Source organism: Callithrix jacchus, chromosome 6 (assembly GCF_049354715.1).
Source record: "Callithrix jacchus isolate 240 chromosome 6, calJac240_pri, whole genome shotgun sequence".
Classification (NCBI taxonomy): Eukaryota; Metazoa; Chordata; class Mammalia; order Primates; family Cebidae; genus Callithrix; species Callithrix jacchus.
This window is the reverse complement of record NC_133507.1, coordinates 17802184-17822501: the sequence shown is the minus strand read 5'-3', so window position 1 is coordinate 17822501 and position 20318 is coordinate 17802184. Positions and strand designations below refer to the sequence as shown.

At 46.0% G+C, this 20318-nt stretch overlaps 1 protein-coding gene and 1 pseudogene across 5 annotated transcripts in view; both read left to right on the top strand.

The window, feature by feature from the left end:
- The window catches only part of DET1 (DET1 partner of COP1 E3 ubiquitin ligase), a 96916-nt gene that overhangs the window by 30025 nt on the left and 46573 nt on the right, over positions 1-20318 (top strand). The window lies entirely within an intron of this gene.
- LOC100386180 (large ribosomal subunit protein eL19 pseudogene) lies at positions 6012-6700 on the top strand (annotated as a pseudogene). Its single transcript, XR_013519269.1, has one exon. The product of XR_013519269.1 is annotated as a large ribosomal subunit protein eL19 pseudogene (transcript).

The following is a 20318-nucleotide window of genomic DNA, read 5'->3' as shown; positions in this document are numbered from 1 at the left end:
ACGAGGTCAAGAGATCGAGACCATCCTGGTCAGCATGGTGAAACCCTGTCTCTACTAAAAATACAAAAAATTAGCTGGGCATGGTGGTGCACGCCTGTGGTCCCAGCTACTCAGGAGGCTGAGGCAGGAGAATTGCTTGAACCCAGGAGGTGGAGGTTGCGGTGAGCCGAGGTCGCACCATTGCACTCCAGCCTGGGTAACAAGAGCGAAACTCCGTCTCAAAAAAAAAAAAAATTATTAAGAATTTCAAGATGGCAATAATAGAATATTAAATCAAATGTAGAACCCTTCTAAGCATGAGCCCTGTATGACTAGAAAAGTCAAATGCCTTGAAGCCATCTTGACTGTAGGGCCCAGAAAGTGAAGCCTAACAGGTGTTGGAAGTCCTTTTGAACTTCGGAAGGAACTAGCATTTATTGAACATTGACTATGCCTGGCACATTGTCATAATAGGCATTTAATGAATGTTTATTAAATAAATCTCAGTGAATCCTAACAACCACGCTATGAGGTGCATACTATTTTCCCACTGTTACTGATCTAGCATCTGAAGCTTGGAGAAGTAAGGAAACGTGCCTAAAGCACAAGGCTAGGTACTAGCAGTGTGACAATTCAAACTAGAATTTTCTGATTTTTTTTTTTTTTGAGACGGAATTTTGCTCTTGTTACCCAGGCTGGAGTGCAATGGCGCAATCTCGGCTCACTGCAACCTCCGCCTCCTGGGTTCAGGCAATTCTCCTGCCTCAGCCTCCTGAGTAGCTGGGACTACAGGCGTGCACCACCACATCCAGCTAATTTTTAAAATATTTTTAGTAGAGACGGGGTTTCACCATGTTGACCAGGATGGTCTCGATCTCTTGACCTCGTGATCCACCCGCCTTGGCCTCCCAAAGTGTTGGGATTACAGGCGTGAGCCACCGCGCCCGGCCAGAATTTTCTGATTTTTAAGCCCATACCCAGACCAGTGCAACATGCTGAAGATTTGTGCCTGCAAAAGCTCAGGGGAACTTCTGCCTATGGAAGATTCACTGAGAGCAGTGCCACATCACAAAATTTTGGGACTAATATAGAGGTAGGTGCTGTAGAGGGATGGAAAGACCAAAGCAGGTCAGTTAAGTGGTGGAGGACAGTGCTTAGAAGTGCAGTGGAGGAAAACAGTAATCAATCTGGAAACCATGGGACATGCTCTGTTATCCACCATCCCCTTCAATTTCTTCTTGGTATAGGTGAATTGTATATTCATAAAGCTTTGTACCATTACAGTTTCTATTGGGCCTGCTTCCAGACAGCCAATCTGCCCTGACATCATGTCTGCCCTAACCAGAAATGTTCTTGGATCTAGCTCTCTAGAGGAAAGTGCTTTGGGCCTTACATCTCACAAAGATTTGGCTTCTTTCTTTCTTTCCCAAGCTCCATTCCCTTTTCCCACACTTGGGATGGAGAACAGTTGAAGCTCAAATGGAAAGGCCTTTTGTGGGGATGGTTTTGCCCTCCCTCACCTCTGTGTCCGAGTTCAGTCTTCCTATCATATATTTTGAAAGCACTGTGGGATTTTCCTCAACATGGGTCACATGGTGCTTAATTTCCCTGTTTACTAGTCTGTGTTCCTAGCTGGACTGAAGCCACGTGACATCAGGGATTTATGTTTTGTTCAATGTCATGTTCTCAGCACATAGTGCCTGGCACACAGGATGCACTGATACATGTTTGCTGGATACCGAATGCATTTATTTTTTATTTTTCCTTATTGAGATGAAGTTGCCCAGGCTGGAGTGCAGTGGCTTGATCTTGGCTCACTGCAACCTCTGGCTCCTGGGTTCTAGTGATTCTCCTGCCTCAGTCTCCTGAGTCACTGGGATTATAGGCACCTGCCACCATGCCTGGCTAGGTTTTGTATTTTTAGTAGAAACTATTTAACCATGTTGGCCAGGGTAGTCTTGAACTCCCGACCTCAGGTGATCTGCCTGCCTTAGCATGTCACAGTGCTGGGATTACAGGTGTGAGCTACCACGTCCAATCTCTTTTGCTTTTTATTCTTAAATAATGTTAGATTAACAGAAAAGTTGCAAGAATAGTACAAATAATTGTGTGTTTCTCAGTTTCACCTAATCCCAACTCTTTACATAATCACAGGTCAATTTTTTTTTTCTTTAGAAATAGAGACGGGGTCTCACTATATTGCTCAGGCTGGTCTTGAACTCCTGGGCTCAAGTGATGCTCCCACCTTGGCCTCCTAAAGTGCTGGGATTAATTACAGGCATGAGCCACTGCACTCACATTTAATTAGTCCCCGGTTGATGGATATTTAATTAGCTTTCCATTGTTTTGTCTCTCATGGCAATGCATTATGCCATCATAAAGGTGCAAGTAGTATTGTAGGGTAAATTCCTGGAGGTGAAAATGTGGCCAGAGCGTATGTGCATTAGTAATTTCCACAGATGTTAATGTCATCTCCTTATTGAGGCTTTATTAATCTTCACTCTCATCAGTAATACATGAGGAATGCCTTTTTCCCTTATTAACATAATGCACCATCAAATGATTTGCTCTTTGCCAACCTAATCAGTGAAAAATGATATCTCAGTGTAGCATATTCAAGTAATTTTTATTGACATATGACATAAAGAAATACGGACCAATAAGTGTACAGCTCCATTCATTGTCATAAAGTGAATTAATCTGTGTAGCAGCACCCAGATCAAGAAATAGAATTTGGCCAGGCACGGTGGCTCACGCCTGTAATCCCAGAACTTTGGAAGGCCAAGGTGGGTGGATCATGAGGTCAAGAGATTGAGATCATCCTGGTCAACATAGTGAAACCCCGTCTCTACTAAAAATACAAAAAATTAGCTGGGCATGGTGGCGCACGCCTGTAATCCCAGCTGCTCGGGAGGCTGAGGTAGGAGAATTGCCTGAACCCAGGAGGTGGAGGTTGCGGTGAGCCAAGATCGCGCCATTGCACTCCAGCCTGGGTAACAAGAGCGAAACTCCGTCTCAAAAAAAAAGAAAAAGAAATAGAATTTACCAGAATCCAGAAGTATTCCCTTATCCTCCCACTCCCTGCCCCTCAAGAAAACCACTCACCTAACCTTTAACTCCTTCAATTAATTTGGCTTATTTCCAAAGTTTATATGACTATAATCATCCATGTATCCTCTTCTTTCACTCAATAGCTCAGTGAGTTTTATTTTATAATTAATTTTATTATAAGTGCAATAGAATATCATGTCATATGTTTTAAGAGCCATTTCTTTTTTTGAGAGACAGTTTCTTGCTCTGTCCCCCAAGCTGGAGTGCTGTGGTGAGATCACAGCTCACTGCAGTCTCAAACTCCTGAGTTCAAGACATTCTCCTGCCTCAGTCTCCCGGGTAGCTGGGACTCCAGGGATGTGCCACTGCGGTTTTTGTTGTTGTTTTACAGAGATAGGGTTTCACCATATGGCTCAGATTGTTCTCAGACCCTGGGCTCAAGGGATCCTCTCATCTTGGCCTCACATTGTGCTGGGATCATAGGTGTGAGCGACCACACTCAGCCAACAGCCATTTCCATAAATTCTCTTTTCTGTGAACTCTCTATTTATATCCTTTGGCCATTTATCTCTTGGGCTGGTAGTCTATATTCTTATTGATTTATAGGAGCTATTATATATTAGGAAGTTAGTCTATTGTCTGTGATATAAGTTGTGAATATTTTTTCTTTTCTTTTCTTTTCTTTTTTTTTTTGAGACGGAGTTTCGCTCTTGTTACCCAGACTGGAGTGCAATGGCGCGATCTCGGCTCACCGCAACCTCCGCCTCCTGGGTTCGGGCAATTCTCCTGACTCAGCCTCCCGAGTAGCTGGGATTACAGGCACGCGCCACCATGCCCAGCTAATTTTTTGTATTTTTAGTAGAGACGCGGTTTCACCATGGTGACCAGGATGGTCCCGATCTCTTGACCTCGTGATCCACCCACCTCGGCCTCCCAAAGTGCTGGGATTACAGGCTTGAGCCACCGCACCCGGCCCGTGAATATTTTTTTTTTTTCTAGTTTATCTTTTTTTTTTTTTGAGACGGAGTCCTGCTGTTACCCAGGTTGGAGTGCAGTGAGGATATCTCGGCTCACTACAACCCACTGCCTCCCCGGTTCAAGCTAGTTTCTTGCCTCAGCCTCCCAAGTAGCTGGGATTACATCTGCCCACCACCATGCCCAGCTAATTTTTCTGCTTTTAGTAGAGACGAGGTTTCACCATGTTGATCAGGCTGGTCTTGAACTCCTGACCTCAGGTGATCTTCCTGCCTCAGCCTCCCAAAGTGCTGGGATTATAGGTGTGAGCCGCTGTGCCCTGGCCTTTTCTAGTTTATCATTTGCCTTTACCCATGGTGGTTTTTGCCACATTAAAAAAAAAAATTCCTAGGTGGTTGAATATATTTGTTGTTTGAGGTTTTTGAGGTTTGTGTCATATTTAGTAAGGCTTTTCCTAGGCCAAGATTATTTTTTAACTACTTATCATTTGCCTAGCTTTTGGTTACATTTAAATCTTCAAACCAATTCATTGTCTTTCATTTCTTTCTTATTTCCTCCAGGAAAACCAGAAAAGATGACTGCCTTTCATTTCTAAATAATTGTATTTTTATCTTTAAATTTTCTCTCAACCTAATAGTTATTTAGGAGAAGATTTTATTTTTCTAAGCAGATAATAATTTGGTTATCCTTTTAAAATAATTACTAATCCTAAATATTATTTCACTGCATTCAAAGATTGTAGCTCTTTATGACTTTTGATTTTCATAATTGATCAAGTTTTTCTTTGTTGCCTACGGCAGAGTGAACTTTTTCAGAGCGTTCTCTGTATATTGTTCATGTGTATTCATGTAGTTTTAATGAATCTGTGTGTGGTTTTGTGTGTCTATGTCTTGGCCCATTTAGGCTGCTATTATTAAAAAATACCATAAACTAGGTAGCTGATAAACAACAGAAATCTATTTCTCATCGTTCTAGAGGCTGGAAGTCCAAAATCAAGGTGCTGACAAATTCAGAGTCTGGTGAAGGCCCTTTTCCTAGTGAGCAGATGGTGCCTTCTCACTGTGTCCTCATATGAGGAAGGAGCAAGGGAGCTTTTGGGGGCCTCTTTTTATGAACACCAGTCCTGGAAATGAGTGCTCTACCTTCCAAAAGACTTCCCCTCCTAATATCGTCACATTGGGGGTTAGAGTTTCAACAATTAAATTTGGGGCTGATGCAAGCATTCACACTATAGCTATGTATATGTATATGTATGTGTCTATACGTATATGTCGTATGTATATACATATACATATTTATATGTGTATGTACACATATAATGCAATTGCAATATATATTTGTGTATGATTAAGTTTAATTGTGTTATCCAATCTTTAGTTATTTTTAGGTACTTGATTGATGTACATGGTAAAAAATCTATGTGAATTTATTAATTTCACATTGATTTCTATTGATTTTTGCTTTACATATTTCAAAGCCATATTCTTAAGCCATATGGATCCATTATTTTGATATACTTTAATTTTATATAGAAGTTAATACATGAATTCATTCTCATTGTTAAAATGCAAATGATACAGAAATGCATGTGAAAAATTATTACTTGGTGCTATGTACATTGAAAGAACAATGAGATGCCATTTCTCACAACAGTTGATTGGCCACAGTTTTAAAGATTGAAAATAGTCTGTGGCTGGGTGTGGTGGCTCATGCCTATAATCCCAGCACTTTGGGAGGCCGAGGTGGGTGGATCAGAGGTCAGGAGTTCGAGACCAGCCTGATCAACATGGTGAAACACCATCTCTACTAAAAATACAAAAATTAGCCAGACGTGATGGTGGACGCCTGTAATCCCAGCAACTCAGGAGGCTGAGGCAGGAGAATTGCTTGAACACGGGAGGCAGAGGTTGCAGTGAGCCCAGATCCTGCCATTGCACTCTGGCCTGGGAAACAGAGTGAGACTCTGTCTCAAAAAAAAAAAAAAAAATCTGAGGCCCAAGCGAGCTCCTTTCGCTGCTGCTGCCGCAGCCATGAGTATGCTCAGGCTTCAGAAGAGGCTCGCCTCTAGTGTCCTCCGCTGTGGCAAGAAGAAGGTCTGGTTGGACCCGAATGAGACCAATGAAATCGCCAATGCTAACTCGCGTCAGCAGATCCGGAAGCTGATCAAAGATGGGCTGATCATCCGAAAGCCTGTGACGGTCCATTCCCGGGCTCGCTGCCGGAAAAACACCTTGGTCCGCCGGAAGGGCAGGCACATGGGCATAGGTAAGCGTAAGGGTACAGCCAATGCCCGAATGCCAGAGAAGGTCACGTGGATGAGGAGAATGAGGATTCTGCGCCGGCTGCTCAGAAGATACCGGGAATCTAAGAAAATTGATCGCCACATATATCACAGCCTGTACCTGAAGGTGAAGGGGAATGTGTTCAAAAACAAGCGGATTCTCATGGAACACATCCACAAGCTGAAGGCAGACAAGGCCCGCAAGAAGCTCCTGGCTGACCAGGCTGAGGCCCGCAGGTCTAAGACCAAGGAAGAACGAAAGCGCCGTGAAGAGCGCCTCCAGGCCAAAAAGGAGGAGATCATCAAAACTTTGTTCAAGGAGGAAGAGACCAAGAAATAAAAGCTCCCCCTTTGTCTGTACATACTGGCCTCCGTGATTACATAGATCAGCCATTAAAATAAAACGAGCCTTTATCTGCTTGCCTCAAAAAAAAAAAAAAAAAATCTGTGATGGTAAGTGTGCAGGAGAAGCAGATACTCTCCCGTGTTGTTAGAGTATAATGTCAAGTTCCTAGAACACTGTGACACATGGTAAGTGCAATAAATGTTACCTCTTAACACAAATGAAACTATTGGGAGGTGACGTCGCAAGTTTGGTAGAGACTAGCAAAGTGTCCACCTAAAAAGCTTGAGTTGCTCTACACCAAATCCATTCTGCTCTGCATCCCTGTTTTGCCTCCATGTGAAGGAAGTTCTATCTAAGTCATTGTTTCCTCTCCCAGCCATCAGGGCTGTGCAAAGATTCTGGGTTGTTTCAGATGCCAACCTACCGGGCTGGCCTCTCTGTAGCTCCCCAGTTCCACAGGCTTCCCTGGACTGAGCACTCTGCCATCTGCATAGTTCCTTCTCACCAGGGGACTCTGAGTCATGTGTGGAATAAGGAACACTTGGTGAGTTGGGAGCCTGGGTGCCTAGACCCATCTGACATCTCACCATCCCCTTAGGAACGCTGATGGGCATAGTGCCCAGCTCTTTGAGCAATGGAGACCCACAGACCTCTATCTCTTTCCCAGGCCCCAGAAAATCATGCTTCTCCAACTTCACACTTCTTTTGCTCCACCTTCCAAGTCTCCTCACATAATTCCTTGTTCTGTGGCTTAACATTTTACAAAAGAGGGGAAAGGCCTTGCCTACTGACTGCTTCTGCTTTCTGTCTTGTTCCAAGGTGAGGAGGGGCAAATTCTGTCCCCAGTGACTAGAATTGAGGGGGCAGGAGGGAAAAACTACAGGCGAACAGATAAAATAGAATATTTCAATATATTTTCCAGCCACAGTATGTGTTATTTTTATTCTACCTTAAAGAATAACACTACTTTATTCTTTCCCAGCTCCCTTTGAGTAGGCCCCTTCAACACACACACACACGAATGCACACACATGTGCACTCCCTTTAAAAGGACGGCTGACTAGAACTTTCTGGCACCTCTCCGCTCAGCAGAGATCATATTCAATAGCTGCTAACTAGGCTCCCTGGCCCTGTCACTCTCAAGTTTGTCTCTCCTGTAGGATCATCAAGGTTGCCTGGCAACCGCCAGCAGGTCAGCCTTTCACGTGGTTTCCTTAAAGAAAATGGCAAAGCTCTCGTTCCTGCTACAGTCTAAACAAGACCTAATTAGTGTGAACCTGGAATCGATCAGAGAGGGGAGTGGGGGTTGGTAATAGGGTGTGAAGCACACAGAGGAGGGCCTGTTATGGGCACTTGGGAGCCGGTGTGATAAGAGCCATGCTTTCCCAAGGGTCTGTGTCTGAAAATCGCCCACTGACAAAATCGTCATTTCATCTCTTACTGCCTCCGTGATGAAAATGGTGCAGGGCCCACAGCATGGGGGTGCTTTTTAGGCTGATGTCTGAGCTACTGTTGAAAGAACAGGGGATCTTTCACCTGCACGAGGCTCCCTTCAAGGATGAGGGACACTATTATCTTCAAATCTTTGGAGTCTGAGAATAGAGAAAAGGGATTAGACTGTTTCTAGTTGGCATGAGAAGGAAGCAAACGTGGGCTCATCAGGGAGTGGTTTTGAAAATACAAGTGGTTCCTAAAGGAAAGTAAATTCACTGCAGTACAGGCATCCATGCTGGAAAGGGGTGTGCAGGGGTGAGTCTAATAAAATCACTGCGGTACAGGCATCCATGCTGGAAAGGGGTGTGCAGGGGTGAGTCTAATAAATTCACTGCAGTACAGGCATCCATGCTGGAAAGGGGTGTGCAGGGGTGAGTCTAATAAATTCACTGCAGTACAGGCATGCATGCTGGAAAGGGGTGTGCAGGGGTGAGTCTAATAAATTCACTGCACTACAGGCATCCATGCTGGAAAGGGGTGTGCAGGGGTGAGTCTAATAAATTCACTGCAGTACAGGCATCCATGCTGGAAAGGGGTGTGCAGGGGTGAGTCTAATAAATTCACTGCAGTACAGGCATCCATGCTGGAAAGGGGTGTGCAGGGGTGAGTCTAATAAATTCACTGCGGTACAGGCATGCATGCTGGAAAAGGGTGTGCAGGGGTGAGTCTAATAAATTCACTGCGGTACAGGCATCCATGCTGGAAAGGGGTGTGCAGGGGTGAGTCTAATAAATTCACTGCGGTACAGGCATCCATGCTGGAAAGGGGTGTGCAGGGGTGAGTCTAATAAATTCACTGCGGTACAGGCATCCATGCTGGAAAGGGGTGTGCAGGGGTGAGTCTAATAAATTCACTGCGGTACAGGCATGCATGCTGGAAAAGGGTGTGCAGGGGTGAGTCTAATAAATTCACTGCGGTACAGGCATCCATGCTGGAAAGGGGTGTGCAGGGGTGAGTCTAATAAATTCACTGCGGTACAGGCATGCATGCTGGAAAAGGGTGTGCAGGGGTGAGTCTAATAAATTCTCTGCGGTACAGGCATCCATGCTGGAAAGGGGTGTGCAGGGGTGAGTCTAATAAATTCTCTTTGGTACAGGCATCCATGCTGGAAAGGGGTGTGCAGGGGTGAGTCTAATAAATTCACTGTGGTACAGGCATGCATGCTGGAAAGGGGTGTGCAGGGGTGAGTCTAATAAATTCACTGCGGTACAGGCATCCATGCTGGAAAGGGGTGTGCAGGGGTGAGTCTAATAAATTCTCTTTGGTACAGGCATCCATGCTGGAAAGGGGTGTGCAGGGGTGAGTCTAATAAATTCACTACGGTACAGGCATCCATGCTGGAAAGGGATGTGCAGGGGTGAGTCTAATAAATTCACTGCGGTACAGGCATGCATGCTGGAAAGGGGTGTGCAGGGGTGAGTCTAATAAATTCACTGCGGTACAGGCATCTATGCTGGAAAGGGGTGTGCAGGGGTGAGTCTAATAAATTCTCTGCGGTACAGGCATCCATGCTGGAAAGGGGTGTGCATGGGTGAGTCTAATAAATTCACTGCGGTACAGGCATCCATGCTGGAAAGGGGTGTGCAGGGGTGAGTCTAATAAATTCACTGCGGTACAGGCATGCATGCTGGAAAAGGGTGTGCAGGGGTGAGTCTAATAAATTCACTGCGGTACAGGCATGCATGCTGGAAAAGGGTGTGCAGGGGTGAGTCTAATAAATTCTCTGCGGTACAGGCATGCATGCTGGAAAAGGGTGTGTAGGGGTGAGTCTAATAAATTCTCTGCGGTACAGGCATGCATGCTGGAAAAGGGTGTGCAGGGGTGAGTCTAATAAATTCTCTGCGGTACAGGCATCCATGCTGGAAAGGGGTGTGCAGGGGTGAGTCTAATAAATTCACTGCGGTACAGGCATGCATGCTGGAAAAGGGTGTGCAGGGGTGAGTCTAATAAATTCTCTGCGGTACAGGCATGCATGCTGGAAAAGGGTGTGCAGGGGTGAGTCTAATAAATTCACTGCGGTACAGGCATGCATGCTGGAAAAGGGTGTTCAGGGGTGAGTCTAATAAATTCACTGCGGTACAGGCATGCATGCTGGAAAAGGGTGTGCAGGGGTGAGTCTAATGCCTTTGATGTGTCCACCCAGCACAGACAGGCTGGCCTTGGATTGGTCTGCATTCCTGAGTGGACACAAATAGCACTGGGTCTGCCCCACTGTCTTACTTTAGGCTGCTATAACAAAACACCATAAGCTGGGTAGCGTATAAATAACAGAAACTGGGCGGGGCGCGGTGCCTAACGCCTCTAATCCCAGCACTTTGGGAGGCTGAGACGGGTGGATGACGAGGTCAAGAAATCGAGACCATCCTGGTCAACAAGGTGAAACACCGTCTCTACTAAAAATACAAAAATTAGCTGGGCATGGTGGTGTGTGCCTGTAGTCCCAGCTACTCAGGAGGCTGAGGCAGGAGAATTGCTTGAACCCAGGAGGCGGAGGTTGCTGTGAGCCGAGATTGCACCATTGCACTCCAGCCTGGGTAACAAGAACAAAAATTCCGTCTCAAAAAAAAAAATAATAATAATAATAACAGAAACTGATTTCCCACAGTTCTGAAGACTAGAAATCCAAAGTCAAGGTGTTGGCAGATCCAGTGTCTGGTGGGGACTCGATTTCTGGTTCATAAATGGCACCTTCTAGCTGTGTCTTCGAGTGGTGAAGGACAGCTCTCTGAGGCCTCCGTTATAAAGGCACTAATCTCATTCATGTGGGCTCCGCCTCCATGACCCAATCACCTGCTAAAGGCTTCACCTCCTAATACCATCACATTGGGAATTCGATTTCAACTTATGCATTTTGAAGAGGACACAAACATTCAGACCATAGCACCCACCCATACCCTGTGCTCCAAGGAATCACCACTCCCTGGTCTCCGTTGGCAAGTGTTGAGAGGCTGCTGATGTCCTTTGCATGCACCACAGGAATTCCAACCCAGCATCTCCTGAGCCGACAGGTAGGGTTGGAGCCATGCTATTGATGAGGGGCACACAGAGTCAGGGTTGGGATGATCTCAATGGATTGAGGGTAGAAAGGAAAGGAGTGATCTACCCTTGCTGCAGTGGGTGGCAGCACCTGCCTGGGACAGGCCAAGGCATATAAGCAGGACTTTTGCAGTTTAAATGAGGAGCAGGGGCCAAGCGCCGTAGCTCACGCCTATAATCCTAGCATTTTAGGAGCCTGAGGTGGGTGAACCACCTGAGGTCAGTAGTTTGAGACCAGCGTGGCCCACATGGTGAAAACCTGTCTCTACTAAAAATACAAAAAATTAGCTGGGCAACCTGTGTGTGCCTGTAATCCCAGCCACTCGGGAGGCTGAGACAGGAGATATTGCTTGAACCCAAGAGGCAGAGGTTGCAGTGAGCCGACATTGCACCACTGCATTCCAGTCTGGGTGACAGAATAAGACTCAGTCTCAAAAGAAAAAAAAAAAGAGAAATGAGGAGTGGAATCCTGGGGTGGGTGAGAGGAGGTAGAGGGAGAGGCCTGGGTTCCAAGCAACATCAAAGTTTATTTCAGCATCAAAGTTTATTTCAGGGCAGGGTAAGGACAAGGGAAGCCAACTATTACATGGTAATGAGCGCTGCCATTTGGTGTGTGTCTTCGATGTGCCAGGTGTTGCCATTTAATCATCTTTAAAACAACCAGTAAGACAGGCAACATCACCCCCACTTTGCAGGGGAGGAAGCTGGGGAGCAGAAAGGCCAAATGACTTGCCCAGAGTGACGTAGAAAGTGGCAGGGCCAAGATGCAAATACAGGTGTGCCTTCCTCCAAACTGCACGTCTTTTCCACCTTGCTGCTGCCTTGCCCTGAGCAGCCAGAGATCCAGCCACACACAGCCTGGGCCCCTTGGTTGCAAGGGTAGTGTCACTACTCCTGAGAGTTTAGTGTTATTCAGTTGTGCATTTTTTTTTTTTTTGAGATGGGGTTTCGCTGTTGTTACCCAGACTGGAGTGCAATGGCACGATCTTGGCTCACTGCAACCTCCGCCTTCTAAGTTCAAGCAATTCTCCTGCCTCAGCCTTCCAAGTAGCTGGGATTACAGGCGTGTGCCTCCACATCCAGCTAATTTTCTGTATTTTTAGTAGAGACAGGGTTTCACCATGTAGGCCAGGCTGGTCTCGAACTCCTGTCCTCAGGAGATCCACCACCTTGACCTCCCGAAGTGCTGGTATTAAAGGCATGAGCCATCGTACCCAGCATATTTTTCTTTTAAACTTATAAATAGAAGGATAAAGAAGAGAAAGTGAGAAAGCAAGTGAGAGAGAACGTGGATAAAGGGCACTTACGTGTAGAGCTTGATGCTGTTTTATAAATGTATAACCATCATCCGGGTCAGGATACAGAACATTTCCAGCAGCCCCAACTGTGTTTTTCTTAACACAAATCAGAACTCATTTGGAACAACTAAACATATACATCAATGGCTCACGTGCTGCTAGATAGCGCCTAACAAGATCTGCTAACATAGGTACTGTGCTGTCTCCTCAAATGCTATGGTTTCCAGAGCCCAGACGAGGGGATGAGGTGATTGTACTGGAGATAAGATTCTGAAGCCCAGCATTTGAGATGATTAATGATCCCTGGCTGCTGCTCCAGTTTAGTCTGATATGAAAAGAAGAAAAAGCCATGGTTAACCTCTCCCTGTTCCAGCCTCACCACTACGTTGCTCCGTTATCTCAGCCAGGTGAGAATCAAACTCCAGGGAGGCTTGGCTGGGGTCCCCACTCCTGCTACACTGCTGCTAGAAAACCATCTCTCAACAAAGAGGGATTTCTGAAGTGTTACCTGGGGACCCAGAATGCTGCCTGAAAGCACCTGGGGCTTGGGGTCAGGGTTGGGGGGAAAACCTCATTCTCCCTAGCAGGTGTTCTGGGACCTCTGCAGCCCACTGCCTTTGAGGAGGTGGGCAAAGAGGCCTGGGTGGCCCAGTTAGGAGGATAAAAGTGCCAGATGGCCAGGCAGGTGTTCCAGCTGACTTAACAACCTTATCAGCTGCGCCGTGGGGCCCAGCCTCCAGCAGACAGTAATGATTTGTGAAGTTGGCAGGGGAAGGTGTCCCACTGCTCTTTTCCCTCCTCCCTCCTCTTCAACATGCCCCATGTTGGTGAGAGGGCATCAAGTGGTTCGAAGCAGCTGACTATCCCTCTGCCCCTATCATGCCAGATTTCTGGCAGAGGCTGCTGGCCAGGTCCCTAGAAGGACCTTGGGTGCCTGTCCCCCAGCTTGCCATGTATAGACTGGTGGGGGAATGGGCTCTGGCAAGTCACCCCACTGGCTGGCCATGTGGACAGATTCCTGGGAGTTGCCAGGGTGATTGATCTTACTGTGATCACACTGAATGGCACTGGCATTCCCAGGCACCCACACTGTGACTGCTCTGGCCTCATGTGCGGGACCCAGGCCTCTGGCATTTTAGTTTTGTCTCATCAGAGATGCTCAGTGGGGTGGAAGAAAGATGAGTAAATCTGGGTGGCCTCACCCATAGAAGAGGTGGCCAAATGTCATGCCTAATCCTAGCATGACTCTCTCTCCAGAGACTCTCCTAAGATTCCCACATTTTTCTTTCTAACCTAATTCCCTTCCTCATCCCTATACTCCAGTCAAACTGAAGACAAGGGCTCCCCTTGTCCTTGCTTGTGTCTCCTCCCCTCACCCCGCAGCTCCAGCACCTAGCCAGGTGACCTTTGCACGGAAGATGTTCGTATAAAGGACTTACTGAGCTGGATTGAGTTTAGCAGAACACAATGTCTCTGAGCCGCAGAATGAAGGAAACATAATTTGTCCTCACTGAGACAGTGTCCATGAATGACCTTGTTTTGAGGGAGAAGGGAAATAACAAGCAGCGTGAAAACAACATTTTTCTAAACCTACCATTTTTTTGCTGTTATTTCTGTTTTAAATTTTACATTAAAGAAAGTTTTTTTTTGGAGACAGTCTTGCTCTGTTGCCCAGGCTGGAGTGTAATGGTGCAATCTTGGCTTTCTGCAGCCTCCGCTTCTTGGGTTCAAGAGATTCTCCTACCTCAGTCTCCTGAGTAGCTGGGATTACAGGCATGTGCCACCATGCCCAACTAATTTTTGTATTTTTTCAGTAGAGACGGGGTATCACCATGTTGGTCAGACTGGTCTTAAAACTCCTGACCTCATGATTCACTCACATCAGCCTCGGAGTGTGAGCCACGGAGCCTGGCCGCTTTTAAAATTTTTAATATTTATTGATTTATTTTGGGGATGGAGTCTCGCTCTGTCGCCCAGGCTGGAGTGAAGTGGCATAGTCTTGGCTCACTGCAACCTCCGCCTCCTGGGTTCAAGCCATTCTCCTGCCTCAGCCTCCTGAGTAGCTGGGACTATGGGCACACACCACCACACCCGGTTAATTTTGCTTGAACCCAGGAGGCAGAGAATGCAGTGAGATCTTGCCACTGCACTCCAGCGGGGCGACAGAGTGAGACTGTCTCAAAAAATAGAAAGAAAAAGAAAAGAAAGAAAAGGCCAGGTGAGGTGGCTCACGCCTATAATCCCAGCTCTTTGGGAGGCCGAGGCAGGTGGATCATGAGGTCAAGATATCGAGACCATCCTGGTCTCTACTAAAAATACAAAAATTAGCTGGGCATGGTGGTGTGCGCCTGTAGTCCCAGCTACTCAGGAGGCTGAGGCAGGAGAATTGCTTGAACCCAGAAGGGGGAGGTTGAGGTGAGCCGAGACCGTGCCATTGCACTCTAGTCTGGGTAACAACAGCGAAACTCCGTCTCAAAAAGAAAGAAAGAAAGAAAGAAAAAAGCAATTTGTTTAAACAAGCTACAAAAGAAACAGCCACAATCCCTTATCCAAGCATGACCATTTTGTACTATTTTATTTCAGGCATGGTTCGTCCCATATGTTCTTATTGACACATTTTATTGATGGATTGATTTTTATTTTTGTTTTAAACTGTTCTTTTAGGTTCAGGGATACATGTGCAGGTTTGTTATATAGGTGAACTTGTGTCACAGGGGTTTATTGTAAAGATTATTCCATCTCCCAGGCACTAAGCATAGTATCTGGTAGTATTTTTCCTGATCCCCTCCTTCCTCCCACTCTGCTCTCTCCAGTAGACCCAAGTGTCTGCTGTTTTCCTCTCTGTGCCCATCGGCTCTCATTATTTAGCTCCCACTTATAAGTAAATGAGAACATGCAGTTGTTTTTCTGTTCCTGCATCAGTTTGCTGAAGATAATGGCCTCTAGCTCCATCCATGTTCCTGCAAAGGACACAGTCCTGTTCTTCTGGTACCTGTCCAGTGTGGGTTCTACGCTGGTGCTTATTTCACCATAAACATAAAATGTCGGGAGATCCAAGATGGCTGATCGCTAACAGTTCCAGATTGTAGCTCCCAGTGAAAGCGCAGAGAATGAGAGGATGCCACACTTTCAGATGAATTTTCATCACTCACGGACCAGAAGATTCCCAGTGGAGGGGCCCCACGGGTTGCCAGCATGACTCTTGTGGCCGGTGCAGTGGTTTTGTCAGCGCCTTGGCGCGGCAGCTCTTCATGCAGAGTAAACGGGAGGAGATTCCCGGGCAGAAAAGCACCATCAGTCTTATCGCTGCTGTTTTGGCCGGTGCAGTGGGTTGCTCAGATTCCAGTGCTGGGAATCAATAAACTGGGCGTCCACTCAGAAACCCAGTCCACTCAGTGCTGGGAATCAATAAACTGGGCGCCACTTGAAAGGCGGTAATTGTAAAGATGACAGATGGATAAATTCATAACAAAGGGAAGAAACCAGCCTAAAAATGCTGAGAATACCCAAAATCAGAACCCCTCTCCCTCTACAGGGGATTACAGTTCCTCATCAGCAACAGAACAAGCCCTGATGGAAAAGGACTATGTGCCATTAACAGAAGTAGGCTTCAGAAGGTGGATGATAAGAAACTTCTGGGAGTTAAAAGAAGTTGTTCTAACCCAATGTAAAGAAACTAAGAACTTTGAAAAAAGGTTTGATGAAATGCTAACAAGAATAGACAATATAGAGAGGAATATAAATGAACTAACGGAGTTGAAAAACACAACACAAAAACTTAGCGAAATATGCACAAGTTTGAATAGCTGAATTGATCAAGCAGAAGAAAGGATATCAGAGGTCAAAGACCTACTTAATGAAATAAAATGAGAAGACAAGAATAGAGACAAAAGGATAAAAAGGATGAGCAAAGTCTCCAAGAAATATGGGACTATGTGAAAAGACCTAATTTACGTTTGATAGGCGTACTGGAATATGACAAAGAGAATGAATCCAAGTTGGAAAATACTCTTCAGGATATTATTCAGGAAAACTTTCCAAATCTAGCAAAGCAGGACAATATTCAACCCCAGGTAATACAGAGAACACCACAAAGATATTCCTCAAGAAGAGCAACCTCAAGGCACATAATTGTTAGATTCACCAGGATTGAAACAAAGGAGAAAATACTAAGGGCAGCTAGAGAGAAAGGTCAGGTTACCCACAAAGGGAAGCCTATTAGACTTACAGCAGATCTCTCAGCAGAAACTCTACAAGCCAGAAGAGAGTGGGGGCTGATATTCAACATCCTTAAAGAACAGAACTTTCAGCCCAGAATTTCATATCCTGCCAAACTAAGCTTCACAATTGAAGGAAAAATAAAATCTTTTATCAACAAGCAAATACTCGGAGATTTTATTACCACCAGGCTGGCTTTACAAGAGCTTCTGAAAGAAGCATTATACATAGAAAGGAACAACCAGTATTAGCCTTTCTAAAAATATACCAAAAAGTAAAGAGCATCAACATAAAGAAGAATTTACATCAACGAATGAATAAAACAGCCAGTTAACATCAAATGGCAGTAATCCTAAATTTCAATTGACTAAATCCCCCAATCGAAAGATACAGCCAAAACCCAACAGTATGCTACATCCAGACCCATCTCACATCCAAAGATACACAAAGACTTAAAACAAAGGGTTGGAGAAAGATTTACCAACCAAATGGAGAGCATAAATAAATAAATAAATAAAAAGCAGGAGTTGCAATTCTTGCATCTGATAAAATAGATTTCAAAGCAACAAAGATATAGTGGTAAAAGGATCAATGCAACAATAAGAGCTAACGATCTTAACACCCAGATACATAAGACTCATAAAGAGATTTAGACTCAACGAGACAGAAAATAAATAAGGATATCCAAGACTTGAACTCAGATCTGGAAAAAGTAAACTCAATAAATATTTATAGAGCTCTCCATTTTAAATACACAAAATATACATTCTCCACCTTAAATACACAAAATATTGATCATCCATTATTAATACCCATTTTTAGAATAAACCTACATTCCCGTTCTCTCTCCCTCTTTTTCTTCCTCTCCTCCACTCCTTTTTTCTTTCTTTCTTAAAACAACAACAACAACAAAAACATAAAATGTCATGCCTTAGTTTTCGTCACCACTGGCTTTGGCAGCTGCTTAATGTCCCCTGAGGGCCTTTGCGGAGTTTCTGAGCTATTCCAGGCTGTGGGACACGTTGGTTGTGATGGCATTTTGGTATGGATGTTTCTATTCCCCTAAGCATTGTCACTGTAGATTCCTGTCAGGGTAATAGTCCTTCCCCTACATTGCTTTTTTTTTTTTTTTTTTTTTTTTTTTTTGAGATGGAGTGTCACTCTTGTTGTCCAGGCTGGAGTGCAGGGGTGCGATCTTGGCTCATTGCAACCTCTGCCTCCCGAGTTCAAGCGATTCTCCTGCTTCAGCCTCCTGAGTGGCTGGGATTACAGGTGCCCACCACCACACCCAGCTAATTTTGTATTTTTCTAGTAGAGATGGAATTTTGCCATGTTGGCCAGGCTGGTCTCATATTCCTGACCTCCGGTGATCCACCCACTTTGGCCCCACAAAGTGCTGGGATTAAAGGCATGACTCACTGCACCTGGCCTTTTTTCTTTTCTTCTCCCTCTCTCTCTTATTAGAAAATAAACTTGCTCTTTAATGGGGAATGGGAGGGAGGGCTGTCTGGGCAGGAATGAAGGTAGGATGTTTTCAGGGTAAGTCAGCTTCGGGCTCCGGTCCTGATTCTGCAGTTCATGTATGGTGTCCTCACAATCATGCAATGTGGCCATGGCATAGCCCACAGTGCCCAAGTCATAGCCACTGGAGGAAACCAGCAAGTAGGCGGGCAATGGCCACAGGACCTCCCAGCAGGACGAGGGCAGCTCCAGGCCCAGGGCTCCCATGGTCAGGGCCAACCAGGTGGAGCCAAGGATCCCCAGTTCCCAAAGCCATTGTGTTGATTCACCCTGGTCACTCTTTGCCCCGCATCTCCCCAAGTCGTTTTTCTATCTCATCAGCAACCTGCTTCAAAACCTGCCTCCCTAATCTGTCATAAGATTAGAGTAAGAAATTTTTTAAAAAAAGAAAGGAAAGAAAAACATGCCTCTGAAGTGCAGTGCATCCTCCAGAAGGTGCTCTTGCTTCCTTTCCTACTGACTCCTCTCCCCACAGCCTTGCGTCAGGCCCCATTCCAGATCCCTTCTTTTTTTTTTTTTTTTTTTTTTTTTGAGATGGAGTTTTGCTCTTGTTACCCAGGCTGGAGTGCAATGGCACGATCTCGGCTCACTGCAACCTCCGCCTTCTGGGTTCAAGCAATTCTCCTGCCTCAGCCTCCCGAGTAGCTGGGACTACAGGTGTGTACCACCATGCCCAGCTAATTTTTGTATTTTTAGTAGAGATGGGGTTTCACCATGTTGACCAGGATGGTCTCAATCTCTTGACCTTGTGATCCACCTGCCTTGGCCTCCCAAAGGGCTGGGATTATAGGCGTGATCCACCGTGCCCAGCCAAGACCCCTTCTTTTTAAAGACTTCCCCAGCTGAGGAACAGCTGGACTGGGCTGTCGCCTGCTGTATGCATCCACGCAGCCCTGTGCTTCCTAACTAGCACTTTGCACATTTCATTCTGTTTCATGGTGTGAGTTACTCACCACTGTATCCTCAGCGAGTGAAAGGGAGGACACAGGGGACAGGGAAGGAGGGAATGCCCTAGCTCCTCCCAGGGTCTGTGGCCTGCAGGTGAAAGGGAGGTCAGTCCTACAGTAGCCACCCCCGTTAGCCTCCTGCCCTTACAGCAGGTCCAAGCTTCACCATTCTTGGGCTTCCAGACCCCAGGAGTAGGGTGTTGTCTGGGGGGAAAGCTTAGGTCTTGTCCGTGGTCAGGATACCCGTACTCCTCTGGCTGCTCCAGCTGCCCCCATTACATGGCAGTGCCGTTTGGGGCCAGAAAGGACTGTTTGTTCAATTCTCACAACACAGGGGCTATTACCAGTGGTGCTGGAGGGGAGGAACAGCTGTTCCATCTCCCGAGCCAGCCCCAGCCCCCCTTACCTGATTGCCTCCCTAGGTTTTATCGAATCTCTTTGTCTCACAATTACCTCTAATTTCATTGCCTTCATTGCAAAGAAGAGCGCTTTTCCCTGCAGCTAAGATTTTCTTATGTTCCCTTGGCTCTGCCTCTTCAGTCCCCAGCCTCTTCCTTGCACTCCCAGTGAGCGATATGAGCAGCCATTTTCTGGGACTGGAGCTCTGCCTGCACCCCCACCCTGGCCACTCACACCTCAGCCATGCCCCTTTGTCCTGCCCCTGAGAGTAGAAAGCAGAGAGTGGAGGCCCTAAGGCAACCCAGAGGCCCCCAGTTTAAGGAAAATTCTGCACAGGGCTTTGCTCTATGGTCCAAGCAGCTGCTCCCTCTGGAAAGAACGTTTTGGTGTGCTTCCTCCTTCTTGCTCCTCTCCAAAGACCCTCCTCCAACCCTGTATCTCAGGCAGGCTGAGGAGGTGAGGACCAAGCTTCAGGAATGGCTGGTTTCATTCATTCAACAAATACTTATTAGATCTCTAATATGTGCTAGCACTAGACAGTCAGAAACTACTTATTTAACACAAGTTTTATGCTCAGCACAGTGTCTGATACTCATCCCCTTCCCTGAGCATGAACAGGTGCCAGAAGCAGTGCAAAGAGAGTATCTAAAAAAGACTGAAGGCTGCAGGGTCACCAAAGATAGAGAAAAGACCCTCCTGGGACAGTGAGCATTTAGTCCAGGGCATGAGGGAAGGGTATGTCTGCAGACAGTGTGCCATTAGGGTATAGCTGT